The sequence below is a fragment of the Oryzias latipes genome, chromosome 23 (genome assembly GCF_002234675.1).
Source record: "Oryzias latipes chromosome 23, ASM223467v1".
NCBI classification, from domain to species: domain Eukaryota; kingdom Metazoa; phylum Chordata; class Actinopteri; order Beloniformes; family Adrianichthyidae; genus Oryzias; species Oryzias latipes.
Genome location: NC_019881.2, coordinates 15504133 through 15525936, shown reverse-complemented (window position 1 = coordinate 15525936; position 21804 = coordinate 15504133). Strand labels below are relative to the sequence as shown.

Here is a 21804-nt window from a genome sequence, read left to right as displayed (position 1 = left end):
AGTCAGGGTGCCAATCCAGCTGCTGGCATGGTTAAGGTGTCAGTTTTTTTTTTTTTGTAGTACATTTGCAGAAAACCTCATTGCTTTAACAGCCTTTGCATGAACATTTCCCGTGAGGCATTAACAGCTTTAAACAAGACAGAGAGACGAGTCAAGGTGCCAGACAGGAGGGCAAGCTAGGTTAGATTTGTGCTTTGAAAAAGTAGACTCAATGTTTATTTGTAGTTGCATGTACTCATAGTTGAATGCACTAGAATGCACTTAAGAGCCTTTAAAAAAAAAATAAAAAAAAAAAATCAACATTATATATGGATTAATTCTGGTTGTATTTACTGATGTCTATATGCAACTTTGAGAGGTAAACTGCGCTTTGTCAAAATGCCAGTCTGTTTTTTTTTATCAGTTTCAAACAAGGCTGGAATACACTATCACAGCTAACATGTAGCGGTGTCAGACTTTGTTTTTTACATGTTTCTAACGTCACACCTACAACCTTTTTCCAGTGGCAGTTTATTGTCTAGTCCTGATTCACTACAATTTCAATAAACAAGTGCTAAGAAATGCCATTTTAATCTTAATTTTCTTTATTTGTGTCCTTCATTTTCAGAAAAATGCCATTAGAACATGTTAAAAGGACCAAAAACAAGATTTTCCTCAGAGTGGGACTTTAAAGATGTCAGAAACTTTAATTTAACGAGTTGGTGCCCATCTTTTGAGCTTGTATCTAGTCATTTGTTTTGAAGTCCATTAATGCATAGTTTCTTCATTCATTCATCCATTCATTCATCTTCTGCCATTTTTGTCCCTTTCAGGGTCACGGGGCTGCCGGAGCCTATCCCGGCCACTTGTGGGCGAAGGCAGGGTAGTTTAATAATAACTATTTTTGATTGTCATAGGTGCATTGAAATATTTACACATCAAAAATGCATGAATATAAGCTCTTCTACTGCTTTTCTTTCATCTTTCTTTTCTTCAAACATAAATGTCACTTGTTTTATTTCTTGTGAAGGTTAAGGCTGTGACTGTTCCAGTACAAGGTATACATTTCAAAGTGTGTGTTGGATGTGTGCACATACAGCACATGCTCCTGAGCTTCTTTGCTTTGAGGTTGGGGGCTGCAACCCTTTTCCTCCATCTCATCAAGCCCTCATCTTTTCCCAGGGTAAAACGGCAAGCAAAAGAAGAAATAAGGTGTAAAGGGCACCAAGTTCCCACTGGATCTCCTCCTCGATGCCCCATCTGTGCCCAGTCCATGCCACTCTTCCCTCAGACACTGAAAATGTTGTGCAAAGACTTAAGGGCACATGTTCTTTGTCCCACTGTTGCACTCCACACATTATGTGGGCAAAGCAAAAATCTGATCTGGCACCGTAATTAAGCTGCACTTAATTGTTTTGCCTGGTCCCTTGTGGTACTGCTAAGACTTTGAGGGGGAAAAAGGCAGATTTATAGAGCTGATGTGCTCCACGCCCAACTGAACAGCAAAAACACAGCAGAAACTATTCCTAATTAATGCCTGTTGATCCTAAATTGCACAAAGTCAGCTCTGCAAGTCAGTTTACTTGTTCAAAAGTTACAGTTCAGCACTCGAGCATTGTCACACGTTCCAAAACCTTCAGTTGTTCAGCTTTTCTATCCTGTATGCATAAAGTCTGGAAACTTGTTTTTGAGCCTGAAATAAATAGCAAGTGTTGCAATACAATGTTTTTGTGTTATTTGTTTTTTTTGTGTATTCCTATAAAATTCCCACTGGATTTTAGATGGCAGTGCTTCCTGCGCACATTGTACTGTCTAAATGTGGAATCTCAGGTGGTTTCTGGGCTCTGCTGGTAATTGAATCAAGACTATTTTTGTGCCAAACTGTTTGTTATGTAAAACGTTCACCGGCCGAAATACACTTTCAAACAACTTCACTGCAGGCTACGTCTAACATAAATACAGGGGGTATTGATTATAAAAATAGAGAATGGAAAACAGCCCACCAGCACCCTTTTATGGCTTGTCTTCACTCACAAGTTTATGATCATGGCATTCTATGACCATATGCAGACTGTTCCTGTCACACACCTCATATTTTACTGGGTGGGTCACTGCTCTTACAAAGTATGGCCTCAACAGACACTTGAGTTGAATTATTGTTTGCAAGTGGAAACTTAGCCAGATAATCTTCCTGCTTCTAGCTCAGGGCAGACCACTGTCTCATTGGCTAACCATTGCCTTTATGCACACACAACTTTCATTTTACCATTTTTATTTTCTCGGGGTTAACTTGCTTTACATTAACTCCTTGTGTGTGCTTTTTTTCTCCTCCTGACTCTTTCCTGTCTCAATTTTTTTTTGCACTTCTTTCACAACAACTTTATTCTACAGGCCATTCACCTCCCCAAGGCTGTCCTTACCAGTGCCATGCAGTAAATTCCAGGGTAGTAGGAAACACAAACATGCACAAGATCCGAAGGGGAGCGGCTCAACCATGATAGAGCTCTCCTAGCTGCCACCTCCCCTTTCCCCTCCACCACTCTCTCTGCTTTCATTCATACAAGGAGTCTTTGTCTGGGCAACTGATGTCGGAGGTCACTTCATAGATTTTCTACTTGCACCATAGGTGTAATTCGTGTCTGTTTCTGGCTGTTTTGCCAGTCAGCATGGTCTGAATGTTAATCGTATAATTGGGGTCTCCTTCAATAGACACAAACCAGTGTTTGGACAGGAGGAAAAGTGTGATTACTGTAATTTTTGGTTAGACTAACACCATATTAAAAGGGTTTATTATAATGCTCAAGACCCATCCTTAATATAAATCTTTGTCTGATTTGATATATATAATTATTGCCTTGTCTGAGAAACTAGTTCAGTGTTATAGGACAGCCCTCATCGTATTGAACGACCCAGGTAAAATACTGGTAGATATTTTTATTTTTTATTGTAAAAACAGCTTTCTTGAAAATCTGCAACATTGTTTTTTTCCTTTTCCTCTTTAAAAGGAGGAAGCTTTCCTCCTCCTCCCCGACATGCACCGTTCCTCGTCAAAGCTTACAAATGTGCTGAGCCAGAGGAAAATTTGATGACTGTTCAGAAAGCAAAGTAGTGACAGAAAAAAATCCAATGACCAAAGGAAGCCATATAGTCATACAACACGTCCTCACTGATAGGGATGTGGTTGTCAGCTGACTGCGGCATCTTTATGCTCACTTTTTCCACTTGCCTCTTCTCTAGAGACACATGATCCCCAAGAGCGCACTAAGCCTTTTCCATCACAGCCATGTTTGTTTTTTAAAAATGTTGAGGAAATAACTGATGATCTGTTTTTTCCTTTTCTGTTCCTGTTGGATTTTCTTTGTCAATTGCCCAAATTTCTTTACACTATTAAGAAGTGAGAGAAGATGGAGCAACAAAGTTCTTATGAGAACTGCAGACACACTCAAGCCATCAGTTGTAAGAAACTTCTCAACTGAACCTGCAATTATTTGTCAAGCCGTCTTGGGTAGTTCTCTACCCCTGCAATTAAAGCTCTATGGTGGGATAACATGCATGCACACAATCAGTGTCTTGTGTGCCAAAAAAAAACACATTTCTATTATGGTTTTAAAAGCTTACAGCCTTTTTTAAAACTAATAATAAGGATGTGTTTTATAAGTTACCCTATGGGTAGCATCCCTTTTTTTCCCCATGGAGTTTGTCATGCTTCGCCATTTCTGCTCCCTCAGATTTTGTGAACAACACATTAGCATACACAAAGGCTAATGACACTTGACATTTACTTTAGTTCACAAGACGCTCCAGAGCATCTGGCAGATTTCCACAGAGAAACTGACTCAACAGTAAGATTCAGACGACGAGCTAAGGGGAAAATGACTGGTGTCAGCGATTTGAAACCTCAACAAGGATCTCAGACTTTTCAAGTGCTCACTTACAATAATTTAAGTTCTTCTGCTGTTATTAGTTTGTAGACATTACTCCCTCACCGTCTGGATAGATCCATTTGGTCTTAGCTATTTCTGTTCCATTTATTTGGCAGTTGACATTCACAACTCAAGACTAACGAGGCTCTAAACTGGGGCAAAAAGAGTAAGTTCTTTTAATTTTTAAAAAAATAGGCAATCATCAGATTTAGTACAAGAGAAACGCATTTTTCACTAAAAATATTCTTGGTATTTTAATTTAACTTTAGCTTGCAATAAAATGTGAAGCTTCAATTTGTGGTTTGGGGATTGAAATATAATGGCATTGTTTCATTTTTGGATTGCAGTTAAATATTATACAGTTGATCATAAAATGTTAACAATGTTATGTCAATAAAAGATAATGCTGTAAACAGGAAAACATTTCTTACTCAGCTAGCTTTGTGATGATATTCTATAATTTAAAGACACATTATAGGTTAAGTATACTCTTTAATTAACTCAACTTTTTTTCAAAAGTCTAATTATTCAAATCAAAAATGGAGTAAAACTACTACATTAATGCGTTGGTTTTTTGTGGAATAACTACTTCATATTTGATACCATATTTAAATTCTAAAATGTCTGGTCAGGAATTGCTTTTCTGTACATTCTTTATTTTCTGCATGGCTTTTGTGCTCCTTAAAAAGTGATACAGGAGGAGAAATGATGCATGAATTGGCAGGCTGACCAGTGTTATATTAGAGAGACATCTGCTCACTGTTGGCCTGGGCTAAGCTCCACAGGCTCCACACAGGAAGACACCAAAAACCACTGATAGTGAAGCAAAAAAGAAAGAAAAAAAGCACTCTCATTTCTGAGTTCTGATGCATATGGAGGCTTGTTATACAAGTGACTGACAACTTCAGCATGTAAACTGTTACAGCTCAATTTAGAGGTTTTGGGGAGCTGTTCTGCCATAAAATGGTAAAGGTGTATACAAAGTCAAAATTGTCTACCAATTACTAATGTGTGGGTTTTAACCTTCTTACAAGACAGCTATAGGAGGAGTTTATGTCTGCAGTCAAAAGCGAAGCGAAAAAAAACTTCACAAATTATCTGGAAAACTGTGGTCCACCACCATGCCTTATCTTTCTTTTGTAGAGTTGGGAGTTACTAGATGTAACTTAAACACTCAACTCTGTGGCTGACGTGTTGCACAAGTAAACTTGCAAAACCAATAGAATTTTTTTTTCCTCCAGTCATTTTAATTTCTTATTTTTCACAACTTTTCCTCCTGGGTGCGTCATTTGACATTTTACAAATTACATTTTAATTGCATATAAACTATTTTGTTTTTTTCCCCGTTTGGAAATCTGCAAATAAACTTCTTTTTTTGTGCACTTTGGTCTATTTTGTTAATGATAAATCCCATTATGTCAAAGCAGACGAAATTACACCAAAGTTTGACCTCAGTTGATTTCTGTGTATCATCTACCAATTCTTTGGATTAAAAAAAAATAATAGAAAAGATCTCCTATCAGTTTGGTTAATCTGTTGGATATTTGGTATTAACCTTGGGATAAAGAAATGCATGTTAATAAATTGATTTGTTTCCCCTGGCTCTTGCAGAAGTTTAGTTTTTTTAGATGCATAGATAATACTTTTAGCTACACTAATATGTGTTGGATCGTTGCTCAATGCTGCGTTCAGTGAAGCACTGCTGTCCCCCTGACAGGGTGACTGCAGAAACCGCGACCTCTCAACAGTACTAAAGAATCGCAAATAATGCAGGCATTGAATCCAGAGAGGGGGGAAAAAACGCGCAACGTCATGGAAAGAATGACGTCGGGCTTGATTGGACACTGAGGGAAGTGCTGTGGTGCTTTGGCGATCACGCAACCAGACCGCAGAAGCAGATCAGTGATGTTTCGATGCTTTCTTTTCATCCCATGACGGGGAGTACTGTTCAGTAATCCTGTTATTATAAAGCGACACGAGAGAGAAGAGGGAATACGAGGGGATCGTGACGTAGCTGTTTCCATAGGCGACTCATATGCTGGCTGGGCCAATGGGAATCCACAACAGCGGTTCATACCCATCCTCTATTCGACGCTCATCACATGTCCCAGTAGGTGTTGCGACATAAAGAGAGTAGGCGTGGCAAGATGATACATCTCGGTGTACTTCCGCTTTAGACTGAATCTTTCTGTCTTTTAAATTTAAATTATTTCATTTTATTAAACGCCAAAAATATGTGTTTTTATTAGTAATTCTATGAATTTATATGTAGGTAACGCGTTTCATATATATATATATATATGAAAATTCACTTCCATCTATCTCTGCAAATTGACCGGACTTCAAGCTGAGGGTTTCCGGCGTAAACGTGATTGGGAGGGAACCATCTTGACATTAGAGACAAGACACTTTGGTTGTGACTGTGACAGCGCAGTAGGCGGGATTTCACCTCAAACCAGAGGAGAGAGTCTAGTCTTCGGTGAGACTGAGGGGGAGTTAATGAGAGAGGGACCTGGGTTGCTCTTCGGAGTGGAGTAAGTAATTTTTGTTATATATTAGATGAATGTGTGTATTTTTTTTCAATGAATATTTATTTTAACTGGTTCGGGTGACGAATCGCTCCTAGACATGTGGCGTCTTCAGGTATTTTGGACATTGCATGTACAGCCCTGACCGGTTAAATCTTTTTATTTTCGTGTGCAGATATCAATGCGGGCCATTCTCCGGTGCTGCATTGTGCCTTGTTAGCTGCCATACACCAAGCTAACACAGCGCTAGCTACTGAGATATCTAGGGTTAAGATACTGACGTTAGGCGTTCCATTTTCCAACCAGCGTATCTAATCTTTTAGGATGCTCCCAGTTATGGTTTTCTGGTGCTTATGGCAACTTCTGCTGTTGTTGTAAAACGAGTTGTTTGATTTGTCAGTCTGTTGAAATACGCCGTTTTTCTTATTTTCCTCTCTTTTCATTTCCCACTCTTTACACCCAACGTAAGCTAAGGGACACGAGCTAGGCGGCTAACAGTGGTCATTAATACTATTACTACAGAACGATTTTTTTAATGTTAGTAAATTGACATTTAGCCCTAAATGATTTTTTTAAGCGTTGCCCTCCATATCGTTCCATGAGTTACCCGTATGTTACAGGAAATTTTGAGTTCCATGTTGCTCGTCTACCTGCATGGCATAAATCCGTCGGAAACTAATTTTCTACGATTATAGATAATAGCAAGCGATAGACGTCAGAGGCGGGGGGGGACGCTTAAAAATGGTCGGAAACGATATTCTCGGGACTCCACGCCTCGGTCGGCTGTCGCCTCGCCGAGCGCCGTGAAGGCACATTATTATTAACGAAAGTCCTTTCAGCTGTAAGTCACTTAACGGCGGACGCAAAACCATGTTTTTGTGTAAGTAAGTACATTTATTATTCCCTCTTGCGCCGGGGAATCTAACAACGCCACCCACTCGTACTTCACGACAGTCGTTTCTTTTTTCTCCGTCCATCCGTGTCATCTCTTCTGTTCGTTATTTTTACCGTTAACTTTATTTATCTACTCGTAGACAGTTAGTCGGCGCTTTTGTTTTTCGACTACGTTTACATTTCATTCGGTAACTGGAATCCAAGCAAACCCATTTAAGAAGTACCTCTATTTTTTCGATGTGTATATTATATATATATTTCTATCGGTGGTAGTAGACATTGACAATAGTTCAAACGGCACTCTTTCGTTATATTACTATCCATGTAACACAGCTTTGCACGCAAGCGGTTATCATGTTGATGTGAGAGCACCTTTCGGTGTTTAGACCAAGGGATCACTCTTGATCCAATTAAAAGCACCGGGTCGCGGCAGCACCAGCCCTGTATTCGTGGGGTTTGTGGAGGAAATCGTGTTCCTGTATGTCATTCCAAGACATACCAATCTAAAAGCAAGGTTAAAAAAAAAAAATGGGCACAAGCCCAAAGGGAATTCAATGATTCAAGCTGTGCAAGTCGTTTTTGTGTGCTGTGTTGCGTGTGTTTGACTCAATGAAATGACAGCTAAGCAATTTCTTGGGCTATTGATAAGTTGCAGCAGAGTACATGATGTCAAAGACTTTAAAAAAACAAAAATCCAAATTCTGTTTGATATTACGTTTAAATCCATATGCTGCTGCAAAATACTTTATTTTTAGTCAACTCGATAATTGACTCAATTAAGAAAGCGAGATTAAATGTTAAAAATATTAGCAGACGGTTTGATGTTAATATTCCTCGTGAAAATTATTTAACCTTTTTATATTTTCGCGGCTACATGGGTTTTCTGCTAATCCATCATTTTGTCTGTTGATTGTCATTGCAGGAAGGTTTTGAGAAGTCACAGAGCAGTCGTTATTTAGGGGGGTGTTAGGGGGAGGACTATGGAGTTCACTTTCCATCACATACTTCTCTCTTGTCTAGCAGCTGTTAGGGGAACTTGCTCTTGAGATGGGAGGAGAGTTGACACGTTTTTTTTTATTGCAGTGCCCTGCTCTTCAGCATCTGTTCAAACTGTTAACAATACCCCAATGTCAAGATTATATCCACCAGTCTGTTCTTTTTTTAAAAGAAGGGGACAGCATGCAGCCTTATTCTGAGAACGTGGTCAGAGTAGGTCTAAGCTAACAGCAAGTCATATGTAAACTAACACCAAAAGCTAAATGTGATCTGTTGTTGTACCATGATGTGATCTCATGTACTCAAGAAGGTTTTTTTTGTTCTCTTATTCTGTGACTGTAAGTGTTATTCCTTTACAGTTACCGGTATTCCAAGCAGTTGTAATGTACTGCTGTGTTTCTCAGTGTATGTGGGGGGATCCCCCATTTCTTCTAATCTTTTCAAACGTTATTGCAATAAAAATATAGTTTAGTATTCAGTTACCTATAACCTTTTGTGGAATTAAGCAGTTGTGATGGTAGTAGTAAGGGTATATGATCATTTAAAATCCTAACTTGGAAAAAAAGAACATTGATCATTTATGATAGTGAGCCTAATCAGTTTTTAAAGGGACTTTTTAATTCATGTTTTTTTTTCATTCACCTTCCTATTGGATCAATTATTTTTTAATGCAACTCAATTTGAAACTCTAGTTTTTCTGTGCATAATTATTCCCACTTTACTTTCATAAGTTTGCCTGTATTTAATTTCATATTCAGCAGTCTTTAGACATCTTTAAAAGTCAAAGCTATTATGGAACTGGTATAGAAAAATATAGAAGAGATTAATCATATCTAGTTAACTGCCTATATAAGGGTACGTCTGCTTTATTATTGTTGATATTTTTCCTTGCACGAAAAGAAAACTAACTGCAGGCAGGATGAAGGTGTTGACAATGCGCCTCAGATTTTTTGACACCTCTGAGTTCTTATGACCTGGCAGTCTGACAGGGTTTGTGAGGATAGTGTAGTGGTTATCATGCAAAGCAAAGTAGCTCTTATGGTAGTAGTAGTAGTAAGCTGTGGTCCATAAAGATGGCTGGGTGTCTATGCCTTTGTACCCTCCACATTTACATGGTCTGACCCAGTTCAGCTATGGCAGGCTGCAGGGGGTGGAGGCAGTCTGTGGGAAGCTAAAAATACCACCTATTGCATTAGGCAGAGGGAACCCTAGAATTGCTATCTCCAACTTGTATAGAGCTGTTGGCACACCGAGGTGTTCAAATTGCCAAAGGGTTTCCTTAGACCTGTCACAAAGTCAGAAGCATGTTTTTTTCTGGTTACTTTTTATGCCGCATCCTGTGGGTGGAGGTGTTCTTGAGTGGCAGACGTTAGATTCTAGTCTTGTGCTGCCTGGTTAGAAAAAGGGACTTGCAAGTTTGCGTTTCTCGGGTTCAATTTGTTTAAATGTTTACAAGGCTGTGTCTTTGTGTGTAGTGTGGAAAGGGTCAACTATACCCACTGTCATTCAACCATATCACACAACAGCTGTTGACTTGGAGATCCAATCACAATGATTTTCCACTGTTGTGACATGTGACCTCCCCAACCTTAAACTGACACTGCACAGCAAATGTTGGCACTTCCTTTTCTTCTTTTAGGTGTTGCAACTTGCAGGTTAGAGAGTGTATTTAAGGGAGGTTTTTAACAGAAGAACTAGAGATAGGTGACCTCAAAGAATTGGATTTAGTATCATAAGCTGTATCTTTGTACTTCAGATTAAAGAGTAACATTCCCATTAAAAGGATGTCTGTCGAATGCAGTGATATGATTTAGAATGAAAATGTTTTTATTGCATGCAGGGTGAAATGTTATTTGCTAAATTTCTTTTTTACCCTATATTCATTTTGTGCACAAATTGTCCTGCAAGAAACTCAAACATTGACAACCCTGAGTGTCTACATTCCAAGTTAATCTCTCTGAACTGACTATCAGTCCTTGCCAGAAGTGTTTTCGTGTGAAACTCAGAGAAATTAGGCTGGATATCAAGCTTGTTCATTTTTAAGCACCAACCAAAATGCTGGAATACTGTCAGGTATTGAAAGACATTTTTTTTAACTCAATACCACATTTTAATACTTGCGGTAATCATTTTGCCAGTGTCAGTCGTCTAGTAAACACAGCATACTTGATCTAGATGATGTTCAGCCACAGCAAACCTCACATATACCAATTTATTTAGTAATGCTTGAACTTTCTGAAAACTAAATTTTTGTGTTATCATTTTGCTCCTGTTTTTTTTTTTTTGATTTTAAGATGATAAACATAGAGTTAACACGTACAACAACAAATAATGTATGAATTGTAATATCTTGCATTGATCTTTGCAAATATTGAATATGCTGATATTTTCAAACACATTAGCTGTTAAAGACATTTAAACCCTTTAAAGTCTCACTCCAACCATCTTTAGACCACAGTTCCCAGTGGTCTATTATTTATGATTATGGAATTTTTAGCCAAAATAAAAAAACCTGTTATTTCTAGGACATCGTTTCTGTGGAGAGCAGCAGTAAAGGCCCGTACACACCGGGACGAATATTCGCCAGGCGTTATTCGCCAGCGTTTTTCGCCACGTTTTTTGTGTTCACGCCCAGGCGATTTTCGCTGACGATGAGCCGAGCGAACATGCAATTTCATTCCCTGACATTAGATGGCGCTTAATGTAAACAGAAATACTCCTGTACACAAGGTGGCGCTGCGCAACTTTACGCTTCTTAAAGTCGCTTTTCACTCAGAAGAAGAGAGCAAGTATTTACGCGCTTGTCAGAATCAAACAAAGAAAACATGAATATTTCAAGCACCAGTAGCTCCAACTGGTGCTTGGTTCGGGGATATTTTAGAATGCCCGTCATTATTTCTTCGCGGCAGTGTAGACGCTACTTGGCGTCTATCTTCTTCGCTGGTATGTGTGCTCAGCAAGGCAGTTTTGTGTTTGAGGGCCCCCAAGTTGTGTTTTACTGTAACTTCAGAAGCTCCAGACTTGTGTGCAAAAGCGCCATTCTCATTGGTCGAATAGATTTCGACGCGAGGCGTCAAAAAAAAAAAACAAACCCGAGGCGTTTTTTTTTTTTTTTGACGCGTGGCGTTTTTTCGCGTCGGTGTGCACACTCTCATTGGTGCCCTTTGTTTAGTCACGAGGCGTTAAACGTCGGCGAAAATCGCCGGCGAAATTCGTCCCGGTGTGAACGGGCCCTTATACATTAAAAGTCCGTCTAACTTGTGGGCGGAACTCTTGGATTGGCGAAATTTTCCCATCATCCCTCTGTTTACATGCTCTCCCCCTAGCTAACAGCCCCTCACAACCCCAACCTATCATTACCAGTGCAACAAAAAGGGTGAGCAATATATGAGCTATCTAGCTGTACAGTTTTGAGCCAAATGCCAGCTCAGACATTGAAAACAAAGACATAAATGGATCTAGTCGTCCTCAAGTGGGTGCATCAGAATGGAGCAGAGCAGGAAGACTGTGGCCCACTGAGTATAGCACCTACATCACAGCTACAAACTTTTTTTCAATTGCATTTTTTGTCTAGTCCCAATTCACCATGATTCATATATGGAAATACTCATAATTGCAAATTTACGCTTACATTTCTTTATATATTTCCTCCATCATCAGAGAAATGCCACAAGAACATGTTAAAAACACCAAAAACAATATTTTCATCTGAGTGGGTCTTTATACCATTGTTTAGGTACAGCACCAATTCAAAATAAGTGTAAAAAAAACGGGTTATTTCACTATTTAATTAATTACATTACTGAATCATAACTAGGCAAAACTGAATGGCCTTTTAAGAATGCAAAATGCAGTAAATTTAATCCCACTTGAATGACATTTAGTCTCATGCTTTAGTTCATTTGCTAGTGTGGATCATCACCTTTAATGCTGCAGTTTATGAGATGAACGTGCCACAGACCAGTTCAATGACCTTGTAGTAGTGTCCAGCTGTGAGGCTGGAAGGTCGTGAGTTCATATTCAGACTGAGTCATACCAAACACTCTGAAAAATGGGAGCCAGTACCTCCCTGTGTGACACTCAGCATAAAGGGGTTGGATTGGGAGGATAAACCCCCAAATGGTTTCAGAGCGCGGCTCCGTCTGCTGCTCACCGCTCCCCCAGGGAGAGGAGTTAAATGCACCTAAGTGCGAGATAAGTAATGGGACTTTAACTTTAACGCATATCAAAAAGTTTCTCTAATTTCCAAAATTACTTGTCAATGCTTTATAAACAGGCCTTTTTTGCAAGGTGCAATCACAGGTTTGAAATGATTACAAATTCAGTATTGGAAAATCTAATATGAAACTACATTCTTATGGATTACTTTCTGTAACTATTGTGGGTTTCTCTGTTTGTAACTAAGAGTGCCAAAAAAAAAATGCTATGTGTATGTTTAACCATCGTTAAAGATAAGACTGAGAGGTGTTCTGATGAAGTTTTTAAATTTTTAAATGCTTTTTTTACCCAGTTGCAGTTATGCACAGTTAATTTCTTTCGAGTAGATTGGCAGCTTCGTTAAAGTTTATCTCTGGAGGATTACAGACAATACTGTTTGGAAATGGGCTCATAATTCTTGCCAAATTAATAGGCAATAACCACTTTCTCTGCAGTGTCATTACTAACATCGTTATAGTCCATGGTTAGGCACTTGGAGATACTCAAGTGTTGATTAAACTTTACTAAAATGAACTGTATTGTATAGTTATGATAGTTGTGTATATATATGTGTAGTGTTGCAATGCTTTGTTAGGTCAGTATAGCTTTGTCACCTCGTGGTCACATCTCTAAGATCAGTTAGCTAGCTTCCAGGAAGGAGGCCTAGAGAAAGACCAAAGAGGAGTTAATGGATGTAGTGAAGGAGGACATACGTGCAGTTGGTGAGAGTGAGGAGGATGCAAAGATTAGAAATGGATGGAGAGAACACCGAAAAGATGATGCAGACGTGAATTTGTCAGGGTTTGTTCACAAGGGCTTATTACATCCAGAAAACTGAATTGATTCTATTTATGTTTTTAACACAAATTATGATTTAAATTTTCAAATTTCCTTTCTAAGCATGTTTTGGGACAGTTTTCATTTAAGAACTTAAAATGAATGAGTTTGTAACTTTCTCTTATGATATAAGAAACTTGTCTACAGTCATTTTTTATTTATTTAGCATATTAACCACATGACGTGCCCATTTATGGGCAAATTCAACACAAAGTCATACATTTCATATTATTCTGTTTAGTGTGTATTATTATTATTATTTGTGAGTATATTTATATTTTAATTGGTAAATTGTAACATTTAAAGTCCCACTCTAATCATTTTTATTTATATTTTATAAAAGTGTTCCCAGTGATCTGTCATGGGGGGACAGCTGCTGCGGAAGTAAGCTTCCGTTGATATCCTATCATTCAGTTGTTTACACTCTCCCCTGCTATTTTACAGCCCCTAAAACTCCAAGCTAACATAAGTTGTGCCACAAAAATGGTGAGAATTATGGTAGCCATCAAGCCATGCAGTTCTGAGCCAAATGCCAGCTCGGAGGAAAACGGAGACGTACATGGATCCATTTGTCTGCATTAGAATGGAGCGGAGCAGGGAGACCTCTACCTGCCTATTTCACTTGCTCAGCTGCGTTACAAAAGAAAGCTTTACAAATGGCTTTTTTTATCTGCTCCTGATTCATCCAAATTTAAATAAAGAAAGTATTTAAGCAGTTTTAATCTTAAATTCTTCTATATCCCCCATCATGAGAAAAATGCTACAAGAACATGTTAAAAAAACCCAAAAACACAATGTTCATTGGAGTGGGTCTTCAAGTAATACGAAAATTTGACTCTCACCAAAAACATGGTTAATAGTTTGCAAAGGCAACTTCGTTATGCACCTTGTGATCTACATTTAGATTTAGAAACACAACTTGCCTTTTAAGTCCCTCTATTAACACAGTCATGCTGTGTAGATGCCTTGCTACTATGATGCAAAATCATTTTTACCTGGCCATAATGGATAAATCAGGCTTATTGTTCTGGACTGATTAAAGCTCAGTAGATAGCTGCTTCTCCATGACGAGCACCATGGAGCTCCCTCATGCCGCAGTCCTAATTAGATTAAACTGAGGGCTTTTCCTGGGGCAATCAGTCAGTTGGTCTTTGTTCTCCTTGTTTCCTCACCAATTACCCTACAGTGAGTTGGTGGCAATTTCTGCCCTCTGATTAAATCAGAACCTGCTTTTATTTTGTATTTTAAGAACATAAAACATTTTGTGCAAGACATTGGACCTATTGGATACAAAATTGTTCTTGTTGACCTTTGACGTTTTTCAATGAATATTTTGATTTCTTATAAATCCAATGATTATTGTAATAGATAACTTGTTTGTCATTTATTTTATTTTATTATTTTTTATTTTTTTTTTAAAAACTGTATTCCAACCAAACACAGCAGTTTCAGTATGGACGGAGAAAAGATATCTAGATAAGATTTGAATAGTTTAAATCCCATTGTGCAAAAAAGAAAAAAAACAAAAACAAATCCAAAAGTTTGTTCTTTATATACAAGGACTTTCACCTTTAATTTTTTAACTTATTCATGACCATTTTTAGAATGTGGATTGGTCATCGCAAAAGGACAGTTTTTGTTTCTTACTAAAACAAAATACCTAGTTTCCTTTAGCAAAAGCCTTGTGGGTTGTCTACTGCAAATCCCAAGTTTAACATAGACATGTAGGTTTGAGGAAGACTGTAGTGTGAGATGCTGCTTGCATTGTTCAAAATGTTAGCAACAGCTTACAAACATTAAAGCTGCTGTTTAACCTAAAAACCTCAAATCCTAATGATTAACAATCAACAAAGGTGAAAGCTGTTTATATTGAGAGTTAGCCTCCATGTATATTAAAAAATCATAAGCAAAACCTTTCTACAAGAGCATGTAGCAGATGAGTATTGAACTGAAAAATAGGCAACAAAATTGTACAGTATTCTGCTGTTTGTCTACATTTTGTACATTAGAAGCTTAATGACACATTGACAATAAAAATTAGATGAATTTGTACCAACATAAAGAATTCTGATAACAAACCATTGCAGCTCTAATGTAAAAGAAACTGCCATAAAGGCCTGTGCTGTCAGTTTGTAAATGTCATTTTCTAAAAATATGCAAGAAATTTGCATACCGACTAGCCAAACTGGCTTTTATTACCCTGTAGACCAGAAAAGAAGGTTGCTCATTGAAAAATACCGGTGGTATTTAGATATTGTTTAAATGTTTTGAATCTTGCGCTGCTGCATTTTTCTGTAAGCATGGAAGCAAGAGGAGAGTTAACTAGTTCATGCTACTAGTTTATGCTTAGGCAATATTTTGTTACATGACTACAACACTAACTTTTTGTCTAAATATTTTTTTTAAATATTTTTTTTTTGTAGTACAACATTTGACATGCATTCCTGATTAAGTGGTTGCTATGCTTCATGTTTTAAAAAGGGAGCTTTCGTAAATGGGTTCAGATTTTTAAGGGACATGCCCTTGTATGCTGCAGCTGTTTATCATGTGTTTAACACTAAGGCTCAAAGAAACGCATTCATTTCAATAGTTTATGCTGCATATCAGCACATTGTAACTGAACTGGGCAAAGCACAGTTGGAGTGCTGAATTGACATTATCAAATTTGAACTTTGAACGTTTCATGATGTGACACAGTTAAAAATCCATTGGATAAGAGATGTCAAGACAGAAACAAGACAAAGGCTAAGCTTTTATTTTGTGTGTACCCGAAGAGCATTTGTGTTTATAAAAGAGATCCATAACATTTTCTTATCTCATAAATGTTAATCGTTTCCAACAGTAATGTGCTTGCCTGTAATGTGCAGAATAAATACATTTTCCTTAGTTGCAAATCTAACTCAAAAGTTTGCTTTTCCTGCCTGCAAAATGTCCTTTTGTGTTCAAAGCTACTACGCAGTACATCAGATGTTTGTAGAGATGCATCGATTCTCTTTTGCATCGATTCGGTTCAGACCTCAATTTTCTGCTCAGTTTTGTTTCAGTTCCTTTTTATGATTTGTGTATTAAAAAAAAAACAACAAAAAAACAAAAAATTAAGAAAAATCTTTAAGATATTAAATTAGGAAGTAACAATGAAGTAAAACCTTTCAATTGACTCGCATAAGCCTGGTGTAATGTAATAAAACAAAAAATATTAATAAAAAATCCTTCTTTAATTTAGCACATTTAACATTTTCAACATAAATATACTGGTATGCTGTAGGGATGCAACAATTCACTTTACCCATTGTTTGATTCAATGGTGTAACATAGGGTTTAGCTTTCAACCAAGTACTGTAGCATCCTTATAGCTTGCATGTTTGTGTTGAAACAGAATTTACTCTTCATATACATGCTTATTTATTTAACCCTTTATTCTTGGCCAGTAAATAGATGTCGATGAATCATTCTTCATGCATTCATTATAGTTCATCAAGCCAATTGGACCTGAGCTTTTTTTATTTGCTCAATTGGTGTATTTTTTAAGTTGCAAAAATTCGATGAAACACTAAAAGTGTTAACTATATTGTAGGAAGTGCTTGGTGAAGAAAACAATAAGCGATTTCATTAAGCCATTTTTGAAAATGCATGATTTTTATGCATAATTTAACATGAACTATCTTTGCATTGTGTAAAAAGCCCCTCTGAAGACATTCTGTCAAGAAGGGACAGCACCTGTGAGAACATGGTTATCAGAAGTTATCAGATGTAGTTTTTAGCTTTTTGGTTGTATGTGCCAAGTGGTAGGCTAGGAAATAATCTCCAAGGGTTGATGATCAATTATCAAGAAACACAAAACACACACTTTCTCAATCACACGTGATCTGCTTGTTGTTGTAGAATTACAAGTACATTTAAAAAATGTTGAGTACTGTGTAAAAGTTCAATATTTTTTCCCCCTTGTTAGAAAAAGTGAAAATACTATTTTATGTAGAAGCACTGCACAAAGATTAAGAGACTTTAAGCCCAAATTTAAATGTCTTGGAAAAATAGGATTCTTTGAAAGGAAAATCTGTTTTCCACTCATTGTCATACCATATTCCCCTAACTAACCCAAACTCCTGTAAAAGTATGCAATCATGGGAAAGACAGCTGACAGCAACTAGCCAGAAAATGTCATTTCCAAACAGCACTTTATGCTACTATCTACTAACGAGCTGTATGAAGGTGCTGGTTTGATTCACCCAGCAGGACTTGATACCTACCCACACTGCCAAATGTACCAGAAGCTAGTTCATTGAGCGTTGTGGTAGTATGCTTTATTGGTCACCAGCCTTGCCTGACCTGAACTCTCAAAGCAACCTTACATCTATGCCTCTGTGTGCAGTAATCCATGCAAAAGGAGGCCCAACAAAGTGTCAAATGCATAGGAACATTTTTCAGAGGTTTTATGTTTGTAATAAAACTGTTATTATTTGGTTTGATTTGATATTCTAGTTTTCTATGAGAATACGTTTTGGGTTTTCATAATTTGTTGACCATTACATTATAGTATTACATTATAGTACAATTTACATTAAATGAAAAATAAGTCTACACATACACTTTGAAAAAACGATTTGAAAGGGCAATGAAAGAAGCTTATGTTTCTAAGAAACAAGATATTTACACTCAACAACATTTGTAACAACAAAACAAGATAAAAAATTTGACATAACGCTAAACTAACAACAAACACATGACAAAGACAGACACGCCAAAATACTCTGACCACACACCACACCCCCTATAAAAAAGGAAGAAAAAAAACAAAACCATAACCATGAAAAAAAGATTGAAATATTTTCACCTTTTGAAAGAAGTGAAAAATATTGTACTTTTTACAACTTTTTTAGATTTACCTGTTAATACCCAATTCCTGTGTTTGTGTCGGCACAATTACTTGAAAACTGTCTTGGTGACTAAGCTTGCAATATTCCTTCATTATTATAACATTTTGGTAAGACTCCCCCAGCCACTAGGACTGAATTTAAAAGTACCAGTAAATATAATCTTGTATTTAATGCAGGGGTCGGGAACCTTTTTGGCCAAGAGTGCCATAAATGCCACATATTTTGAAATGTAATTTCGAAAGAGCCATACAATAATGTAGTGTCCCTTCCCCACACTGAGGCACGGAGACTTAACCTCTTTTAAAGTTCTTTATTCCGATTACTGCAAACCGCAACAAACGCCGTTCAATTAATTCAGCAACTCCTGAATCTCTCCCGCCGACACGAGAGCGCTTCTCCCAACTTTATATTCCCCTGCTCCCGCTGCAGCCCTCCCATTTCCCTTATTTGGCCCATAGCTGAACCCCATTGGTCCAAACTACCTAACAACAGGCTGAGCGACAGAACTGAGGGCCAATCAGAGCTCTGCTTGACGCGTTCAATGAACTCCAGAACTTTTAACGCGGCCCAACAGCCATCCAACTCAGTCCGCGACAATTTGTTTAAAACTAAATATACAAGTGAATGTGTGCATTTGATTTAATTTCAACATTTTTAAAGTACAATAAGTCTGTGGATTCTTTTTAATATTGTTATTCTGTTGCTAATAAATGATGAGTATTTCTCGTGGTAGTTTTGCTGATGGTCTAGTCTGGTTGATACGTGGTGAGTTTCTGCTTCGTTAAGGCGTTGAGACTTTAAACGTCATCGTAGGTCTGAATGTTCTGTAGATGTGACAAAGACTGCTCACATGCAGACGGGGAGCCAAACACACACTCACACACTGCAGTGAGTGACGGGAAGCGGGTTTTACGTTTTTACAATCCCTGCGCGATTCACCTGCTGCCGGTCCCCACAACCCCTAACCCCCACCCTCTGCTTTCTCCCTCACACATCCCGTCCCCGCATCTGCGCGCTCTTTCTCAGAGACGGGAGCGCGCAGTTTTAGGCACGGCAATTCACAGGTTTCCAGCTGGTACAAACTCTGTGAAATAATAGATAATAGTAACTGATAGCGCTGGCGCAGATTTCTCTCTCTAAGCACCGCTACTACTGCGCGCCTCTGACATCGCATCGCGCCCGAGAAGGACTGGTCTAATGAAAAAAAAAAAACTATAATTAAAGATTTGTCTGCGAGCCACATGTGACCATCAAAAGAGCCATATATGGCTCGCGAGCCATAGGTTCCCGACCCCTGATTTAATGTGTACTTAAATAGACAGTCAAAGCGATTGAAACCGTGCGATTAAAATTTTATTTAAAGCTCTTATGGAAGTGATTTGCTCTGAAACAGCTGAAAGATGTTTGGAGTTGATACAGTAGCAGTAGAGAAAAAATATATTTTTAGAAATCTGTGCAGGGTTAAGTCCTTTAAGCCGGACAAACGTTTCATTAGCTAATGCTAATTTCTCAGATGCTTTGAAATGTGAAACTGAACCAAAGTTGGACTTGATCCAAGTTTTTCAAAGTTTTCAAAAGCAGCTAACGAATTGCTACGGGAAAATTTGGTGCAAAGTCTGTATGTTAATGTTATTGAGATATTGCACCTTTTCTTTTTCCATTTTTCCAAAGACCTCTAATTTGTTTAATGGGGGAGGCGGTGTGTGAGACCATACTCAAATTTATCTGGATGATTTCAAGGGAATCTGTGAAAAAAAAGCTTAAATACTGCATTTCTTTTATCAAAATTAGAAGCACTTCTCTGCTTTTCTACACTCAATGCAACTGTGTTTGGCATCCTCCTTATTTACACCAACAACCCTCACCCTCTTTTACAAAATCTATGAACCTCGTCTTTGACCCTCCTCTAGGCCTCCATTGCATCTCCAACCCTACAATTTGTTTTCAACAGAATCACAGCCATTCATCTGAATGTGTTTTAAAGCTTCTCAACAAAACTGAAGCCACTGTCATGTGACCATGGATGCAGTGAAAAAAGCATACTTTTATTTTTGGTTTGGTTTAAACAGAACTGCGTTCACATCCCACATTATTCCAGATTAACTGAGTATAAATGAACTCATGCGAACTCTGGTCTGGACCTGTCTGTAGAGGTGGTCTTGACCCTCTAACAAACAGACTTGGTGTGGTTTGCTTCTGTTCTAATGGCGTAAATATGAAATAGCCCATATTAAAGTCACTTCCTTCAGTTTATACTGGATCATCGCGGATGAGTCATTAGTTGGGAAATAAAATAAATGAAGTAATAAAGTAAAATAATGAATAACAATTGTACAATAACGAAAAATTAAAAATACCCCCCCGACGATATCATCGTCCATCCCGATGGTGTACTGCAAACATCGTCAACTGCCAATTTAAGGGACATCGCCCAACCCTGATTCATACCTCATGTGTCCTTGTTTTTCTTCACACAGATTTTGTACTGTGCTCTTATTTTTCATACTGTCCTCCAAACGTACTATGGAAAATTTTCATGTTCTTGCCCTTTCCACAATTCTTTTTTTTTCTAAAGATATATTCAAAAGATATGTAGTTATGACTGGAGATTGCTGCTTGAATGTTTCTTGTTAGTGAGGCAGGTTAGCCCTGTAAATATCTTGGGGTTTTTCCTTTTTTCTTTTTAAGATCTTTTGGGAAAAGTTGAACTGTGCAGTGGTTTTGTATTTTTAACCAGTGAAGCCTTTCATGTGACATCTATGGTACATTTTCTATAATGTAGCTTTGCTTTCAGTTTTGTGCAAGCTTTTTACATTAAGAACCTTTAGTGTTTGCTTTTTTTTAAACAGACTATAGTTCACAAAGAGTTTGGGGATTCTTAACTTTCAGCATTAATTGGGATTTCTCTCCACAGATGTTTAAGTTACCGTCAAATGCACTAATGCACGCCTGCATTAATACAGATGGTGGTTTTTTAGAATCATGCGTTGATAATAAGCCAGATGGTCCCTTTTCGTTTTGCTTGGAGGTCAAAGTGCTTTTTATATCTTCCGAGAACTTTTTTTTTTTTTTCCGACTAGAAGATGATGTTCCACTTCACATTTGCCAGTCCTAAGGAAGCTTGAGTGCAGAAAAAGCTGTTTTCTTTTTTCTTTTTACTTTTGGGTAATTGCATGGTAAAAAGTAGATTATTATTCCAGACTTTGGTAGATCCTGCCACAAACTGTGTTCAACAGTGGTCTTTATACCTAAGTGAATAGTTGTTCCTTCTGCAGAAATACTAGCAGGAAGTTCTTTAAATTCCCTCTTGATTATTTTAGTTAAGTAGGGTTTCAAACGAATTACTATGCAATATAGAATACAAGATGTTCTCAACTATACCTTCCTATCCCTTTTTAGGACCTGGAAAAAAACATTATATTTTTTTTCCTATTAAAAACAAAACTAATTTTCCTATTGGGTTGTTAGGGTTGCTTGTTTTTCACAACATTCTCAAAAATTTATATTTTGAATCCCACTGCTTTTTGGACTATATGCCTTCTTTTGTCTATTACAACAGTTAAGAAGTATTGCAGA

The 21804-nt window shown here is 37.7% G+C and overlaps 1 protein-coding gene across 7 annotated transcripts in view; it reads left to right on the top strand.

The window, feature by feature from the left end:
• The first annotated feature begins 6304 nt into the window (after positions 1-6304).
• atp2b1 (ATPase plasma membrane Ca2+ transporting 1) overlaps positions 6305-21804 on the top strand; it is a 41714-nt gene continuing 26214 nt past the window's right edge. For all 7 annotated transcript variants that reach the window (XM_020714114.2, XM_020714112.2, XM_020714113.2 and 4 more), the window contains exon 1: positions 6305-6436. The gene's annotated coding sequence lies outside the window, so the exon portion shown is untranslated. The remainder of the gene's footprint in view (positions 6437-21804) is intronic.